The 7473-nt window shown below is 42.0% G+C and overlaps 1 long non-coding RNA gene across 1 annotated transcript; it reads right to left on the reverse strand.

Moving 5' to 3' along the window:
* Positions 1-495: 495 nt before the first annotated feature.
* LOC109741669 (uncharacterized) lies at positions 496-3501 on the reverse strand. The gene is made up of 5 exons (XR_002227655.4): positions 3237-3501; positions 2077-3017; positions 1391-1463; positions 1230-1294; positions 496-884 (listed from the first exon to the last, which is right to left on the reverse strand). It is a non-coding gene; the product is annotated as an uncharacterized lncRNA (long non-coding RNA).
* Between the last annotated feature and the right edge of the window lie 3972 nt (positions 3502-7473).

Below are 7473 nucleotides of genomic sequence, written 5' to 3' on the forward strand. Positions count from 1 at the left end.
ATCGCAATCTCAGGTTCTTCAGGCTGAGGAATCACTACAACAAAACCTGCCAGTAGAGACGTCAAATTACATAGCTAGTGACGTGGTATTTCATCTCTAGCCAATTGTAGAATCGTTTTAGTAAAGCGTCCTTCGAACGTCTCCACACGGACCGTCTCAAACATTTAGACACGCTTGATAGGCATGTCTACATGACATGAGACGCTATATAAGGACGCTCAAGAGCGTGTCTACATGACATGAGACGCTATATAAGGACGCTCAAAAGCGTGTCTACATGACTTGAGACGCTATATAGGCACGCTCAAAAACGTGTCTGAACAAATATATATGTTCTGCTAGACATGCCCGTATGATGTCGTACATTGTTGTATTTCATTATTTTGAATTGGATTGTTTTATCATGCCCTGCTGCACATGCAGATCATCAAATAATGTAGCTGTGTAGGCACTATCCAACATCATTGTTGCATTGCAATCATCTTATTCTCATAATTAACTGAAAAGGTTTCTCATAATCAACACAGCAAAACAAGTAGCAATGTGCAAGCCATTACAACTATTTTTATTACAAAGGGTATTGATACTTTACCAGTGAACTGCACGTTCATACAATAATGTGTATGTCACTAGAAAATAAACTTCTAATTCTAATTCTAACTATCTAAAAGTTGAAACCAATTTGAGAAAAAAAATGGAAATTCTCAGTGGAAATCTATCTAAAAATTCTATAGCTAGTTTGGTACATCAGCTTGACGGCTTTCGCAGCTTTTATGGAAATGACTTCTAGAAAAATGTGAAGATTTCCCTTGCACGTTTCAAGATTATTTCCGATATAAAACCTGTTATAATCTGTCCATATAATTAGTTTTGTCCTCTAAATCCTGCAATAAGAGCACATTACCATCAGAAAAGGTGAAGGGAAATATAGAGAAGCAGAGCTAGATAATTTTAAATAAGAAATATACATTGATTTCACAAAGAATAGTTATAATTTGCGTGTTTCTTCTCTATAGAAGTAAGACTTCTTAGGATTGACTGGTTATGCTTGTCGACACTAGTAATCTTCCGTCTAATAGAAACTCTACACTAGTGGGGATGACACAACAAAGAAGTTTGAGCCAGCTGATCTAGAGATAATGCAGCTTATCTGTCAAACAGATGACGACTACATTATTCTGAACCATCTTTGTCAGCAGAAAAGGTTGGAACATGGATAAATCACACACCTTGTATTGGTCCCACATTGATTGCGCCTTATAAATATGTATTCTTTTCACTTGCAAAAGATCATCTGGTGAACATTTCCATAATGTTAAATCCTCAAATATCAGCAAACAGTAAGAAAACATTGTCTCTTATGATAGTGTCAATGCAATAAAAAACTTACTGGCTGTTTGCTGAAAGAAAAAAATCACAGTGATGTTTGGTTATAGCCCACGTCGATTTGACAATATTATAATCTGTATAAAAATGACCAGTTAATGTGCGGACAGAAAAAATAATATTGTATGTGGTTTGGTTAAAGCCCACATCAGTTTTATATTATTACAATCTGTATAAAATTCACCAGCTAAACTGTTGTCAGAAAGAAATTACAGTGTTTTGTTTGGTTATAGCCCACATAAATTTGGCAGCATTATAATCTGTTGTCATGTATAAAGGTAACACAGAGAAACTTTGATCACCTTAACATACTACAAAATCTAGTCTTTATATACACTCTCGGATATATCATAAGTATATTATACTCTTACGTGACATGGCAACAAAATAAACGTGCCCCCATTGGATAGTAGCACAAAACAAGTGGACAATGGTATGGAAGGTGAGGTAATACTATGTAGAAGTATTAATATTATCATACTAGATCCTCCGTGATATGTACAAAAACATGAATCCCATCATTAATTCTGATACATAACAAGGTGAACTCAACCAACAACCGAAATTAAAGATCTGATCAATCGCTCATGGGAGTTGTACTTATTGAAGAAGGAAAAAAATGTTTGGGGGCAAACACAAATTGACAATAAAAATATCAATTGGAAGGAGGATCATGGGGTACCACTGTACCAGGTGCCTTCCATAGGAGAGGATGGACACACGGCTGCACCTCCGCTACCTCCTTGAACATCTAGCCTGCCAGCACAGGAAGGAATCAATCTATGGCTGCAAGGTAGTGGTATCGGCTGCATCTTCCGATGGGGGCAGGGGGACTTTGTTTGGTAGCGAGCGGCATCACCCAGATGTCCGGGAAGTATCAATGTCGGAAGTTATCCCCGTCAGGAGCCATGGATGCGCCGTATCTGGGGAGAGGGATACAACTTTTTTTTGTTTCTTTCAGGGGTTAGGTATAGGGCAGCTGTGTGTAACAGGGCATTGATTTGGTCAATTTGTTGACTCAACAGTGAGTCGCATCCTCCATTGTCAGATACTAACATGCATTTCCCTATGCCCTAGCTGACTTGTGTAAAATCAGAATGTTTCAAGGCTATATCAGATAGGTTGGCGAACCACAATTTGCCTGACCAGGTGTACTGGATCAAACTGAGCGGAAAACTATATCTAGTTTGGATCTTTTTCAAAATGTACATAACTTGGCTTGTTCTGATCTTACTCATGCCTAATTAAGATGCATAAACACTTCCCAAAATGGTACAAGTAAGACAAATACTGAGCATCTACCGAGCTAAAGTAAGCAAAAATCCATGAAAATAATCGCACTAGCCATTAGTGGTGGACCAAAAAATATGCCTTGTCAGTCTCACGAAGTCATGTGAAGCCAGAACCTATAAAGTAAAAACCCACATAGATATGTCATTTTGCTTCGTAAGTACTAGGCGAAAGTGATGCTAGTTTCTGGAAGCTAAAACTATACATCATCAAACAATGAACGTACAAATCATGTTGGAATTGCAACTTAAACTGGAACTCTCCCACAGAGAGTAAAAGTAGTCTACTTAATGGCCAGTCATTCGAACCTGCACCTGATTAATGTATTCGCTCTTCTCCCCCTAAAAAGGAACAAACGAAATTAGTAAGTTGCAGAGTAAGATGCAAAATACAAAAATTTGTCAAGCTGCAGGACACACCACCATCGAGATTTACTTCATGAGATCTAATGCATCAGGATCAGTTCTGTGATTGATAGAGGCGTGGGATGTGTCAACTAAGAAGCTGCGTTGATTGATTTAATTTAAAAACTGTAGAAGAGATGGGATTCGAGGGAGCACCTTCTGGACATGGCGGATCCCATCTTGAGGGACGGTGTGGCGATGAGAGTTGGGAGGGGCGCGACGTGGCAACGGGGAGTACGCCGACGGCCGGCGGGCCTCCGACCAGCGAGGATGCCGACATAGGAGAATGGGAAGTCGCCGGCCGAGGGTGGAGTTGGCGCCGGAGGGCAGAGCCGGGCCGAGAACTGCCGCGGGGGATAGGCTTTGGTGGCGGCGCAGATTGGGATTTCTGTGGGAGGTGGAAACTGGAAAGACGGGGTGTGGGAGGATTACACGGAGTATCTTACTAGCAAAATAAAATACGAAAAGCCGCGGAAAGTGTTTAAGCGGTAAAATAATGAATTTGCGAGCGCCAAATATCTCGCGGGCTTAACAAATCGTCTCACAAATCGCCTCTAAGTTAATTAAGAATATAAATTTATTGTATAAATGCATCATTTTAAAAATAAGATTGGGATGCTTATGTAAACGTCTCAGGAAGCGTCTTTAGCATGCTACTGTCCTTGCCATAGAGACGAATATAAATAGCGTCCCAAAAAAAGCGACCTTACGCGGTTGTTTTGTTGTAGTGAATTTCTGGTTCCTCTTCAGTGGCAGCCTGGTTCTTCAAATCTTCATTTTCATTTTTTTCAGCACTAGCGGCTAGAATGTCTTCATGAGCTTCATCAGATCCCATTTGAACTATAGTGGCTGGGGACTGAGGAATTTGCTGCACTGGAGTGAAGAGTGGAGAATTGGGGTGCTGACTTTCCCAAAAGTCATCATTCATCACTGGTGTGGTACAGCCAATGTCCACATCTTCTTCTTCAATTTCTTCAACGCCAGCCTCTTCAGCAGTAAACTGAGGCATAGGCGAGGATACTGTGGGGGTTGAAGGGATGTTATCCACTTTAATTTCTTCATCCATCTGCTCTGACGTAGCAGCAGAAGGATTTTCTTCATAAGATCCGCTAGGGATCACATATTCTTCATCAAAAGGGATGATTTCCTTTGATGACATGGAGGAAACTGGAACATCATCAATTGGGTGAGCAAATGAGCTTGTCAATTTCTTCATCTTCTTCGGTGCTGAAGAATCTGAAGGAGTTGGTGCTTTCCTTTTCTTCACTGCTGCACGCTCTGCAGCCTTGGTCTTCTTTACATCTGATGTAGATGGAAGGATTGGAGTTGGAGTAGGCACAAGAGGAGCAAAGGAGTGTGATTGATTTTCTTCAGGCACAACTGATGCAGTTGCCCTGACCTCTTCATTTTCTTCAGGCGCACCACTAGTGGGTGCCCTGGCAATTTCTTCAGCGGCTGGAATGCAGTCATCAGCCCTGGAACTCACATTTTCTTCAGCAGCCTGATTGTCATCAGCGGTGCTGGCATGTTCTTCAGTTGGCTGAGCAGATGCTTCAGCCTGAGGAATTTCTTGTTGCGATGGGGCTGCAACATTTGAAGTGAACATCTTAGTCAGTTTGACAAACCTGACCTTGGCTCCTTTCCAATCAGCATAGTAAGCGTTGAAATCATCGCTGAGGACTTTGATTTCAGATTGGATCTTCACAAGTTCATCAGTTGTCATAGAGACAATGTTGTTCTTCAGGAATTTCTCTTTCCTGTACTGAGCTTTCTTGAGCTGTCTGGCCTTCTTAAATTTCCATTTTTCTTCTTGGATGAAGGCAGTCAGCATATGACTTTGACCAGGAGTCAGCTTGAAGTCAGGCATAGGAGTGTTTGTGTCCTTGTGCCAGAGGTCAATGTAGTCGAGGATCAACTTTGGATCCAAAAGCAGTGGCACATCTGTGCCCTTGGCTCTAGCGGCCCTGACTTGCCTATCTCTGATGATTTCAGCAAGTTCTTCATCATCAGCTTCGTCTTCTTCAGATGGTACTTGGAAGGCGACCTGCCTCTTGTGAGGACTTGGGCGAGAGCCTCGTCCAGCAGTGGTCCTTGTCTTCAACAGAGATGGTCCTGTTGAAGAATTTGGTGCAGCTGAGGAACTAGCTGAAGCTCCTGAGGCAATGGAGATGCCTGTAGTCCTTTGGCACGTGGCAAGATGCACAGGTGCTGAGGATTTGGGCGGAGCAACTGAGGACTTTGGAGGAGCAGGAGTGGCATGAGGAATTGGCCGTGAGGGCTTGGCTGAGGAAATTGACCGTGAGGGCATTGAAGAAGAGGCACTTGGCTTGTGCGCATGCTTCTTTGCCATGGATTTCTTCGGCCTTACAGAGGCCTCAGCAGCAGCAGCAGTAGAGTCTTCGTTGAATTTCTTCACTATATCTTTTGCCTGTTTGGCCAACTTGGCCTGGCGCTTGGCCCATTCTTCAGGAAAATCCTCACCGCGCTTGATGCTAGTGGGATCTGCCTCTTGGCCAGGTGCCAATGGTGGTCTTGAGCATGGAGGAGTAACAGCGAATTTCTTCATGTATTTTGGAGTCACATACATGTACTCCCTCCACTCTTTTGCCCATCTCCTTTCTATCCTCTGAATGCGCACCTTGCGCTGATTCTTATCTTCCTCAGGGGGTGTGCAGTACCCAGCATAAATGTCCTCAGGGATTTCAAAGGCAGTATTGATTTCAAACCTCTTTCCTCCTTTCTGTGGCTTCTTTCCATCAGCCATTTTCTTTAGTTGAGGAATTTGAACGATTGAACTCTCTGAAGAAGTATGCAACTTTTCTTCGAGGAACGCTGAAATGAGTTAAGTTGATGAGAACCTAGTGATTCAGCAGCAGACATGAGTACCTGTGAACAGAGTATAGTTGCGAGGAATTTGGAGAGGTCATATGCGTTCTCAGAAGGTTTTTCAAAAAGAACACGTTTGAGGAATTTGACCAGTTGAGTCTTGAAGAATTTCACTAAGCGTTCTTTGTCTTAGGTTCCGGAGTTGTATAGATCGAAGATCCACACAATTGAGAAATCTTGAAGAAAAATGATGCTTAGAGAAACGAATCAAGAACAGATGAGATGTGAGGTGTTTAGTGTGTGAAAAAAGTTTGAAGAATAAACACCTTTGAGGATTTTGTAGAAAACATTTGAATCAACGAGGGCAGTAAAAGTAACTTTTAATTACCCTGAACGAAGAACACGACGAACTGTGAGGTGGAGAAGTGAAGTTCGTTTGTGCAGATCTTCCACGCCCTAACTCGGCGGAGGAAGACGACTACGGCGGCGGCAGAGTGAAGATTTCCGCGGCCGGCGCGAGTACGGCGGCGACGAGGTTGAGGCAGTGAAGCTCTTCCTCACCAGCGACGATGAAGTAGCGGCGGCGCTAGGGTTTGAGAAGCTTGAGCTGGAGAGAGGTCAAGCGGAGTAAAAGGAGTGAGGAAGAGGAGAGGGGTATTTATAGCCACGGTGAAAAACCGTTCGCCCGAAGAAATTGGACGAACGTGACCCTGACCCTTCTCATTCGCTTGACATGTGTCACCCATGTACTGAGAAGTGGAGATCGTGTTAGATCGTGGGAGAATAGATAAGTATATCGTGGAATGCGGAACGGTTTGAGCGGCAAAGCCAAAAATTTGGATAAGATCAGTTAAAAGTTTCGTTCGCAAATTCTTCAGCTTACAAGGACACAATGAAGATTTTGAACGAGTTTCAAATAGAACGCACATGAAGAATTTGTGAATAGATTGGGTTGAGTATAGCATAGAGGGGGAAGGGTCCGATCACATTCACTTAGCAGAAAAAACAAACTTGAAGAATTAGCCATAAGTGAATGCTATAGAGGACATAAACTCATATATATATATATATATATATATATATATATATATATATATATATATATATATAGCCAATGAAGAAAAACGACGAAAACAGGGAAGACAATGCAAAGTTGAAGAAAATGAACAACTAAGGAATTTCAAAAACTGAGGGAAAACTCAAATTGAAGATTTTCAACTTTTGTGGTGGCGTGACCCACCGTATAAGAATGATGATTTCAGACACCGCGTACAATTGTCGTAGGGTTCTGAGAATCAAATTCTTCATTAATTTCTTCACACTTAGTGTTATTCTTCATTGATTGAAGAAAAACGTTTCTTCATGTGTTGCACATATAAGTCATTAATTTTGCATAAGTGTTAGGATGAGTGTCCTTTTCAAAGAACATTCGAAAATTCTAAGATATTTAGATCACACCGCCACTTGCTAAATCTCTTCTCATCCAAGGGCTTTGTGAAGATATCGGCTAGCTGTTCTTCAGTCTTCACATGCTCAATAGAAATGTCGCCCTTCAACACATGATCGC

Source organism: Aegilops tauschii, chromosome 3, assembly GCF_002575655.3.
Source record: "Aegilops tauschii subsp. strangulata cultivar AL8/78 chromosome 3, Aet v6.0, whole genome shotgun sequence".
Lineage (NCBI taxonomy): Eukaryota > Viridiplantae > Streptophyta > Magnoliopsida > Poales > Poaceae > Aegilops > Aegilops tauschii.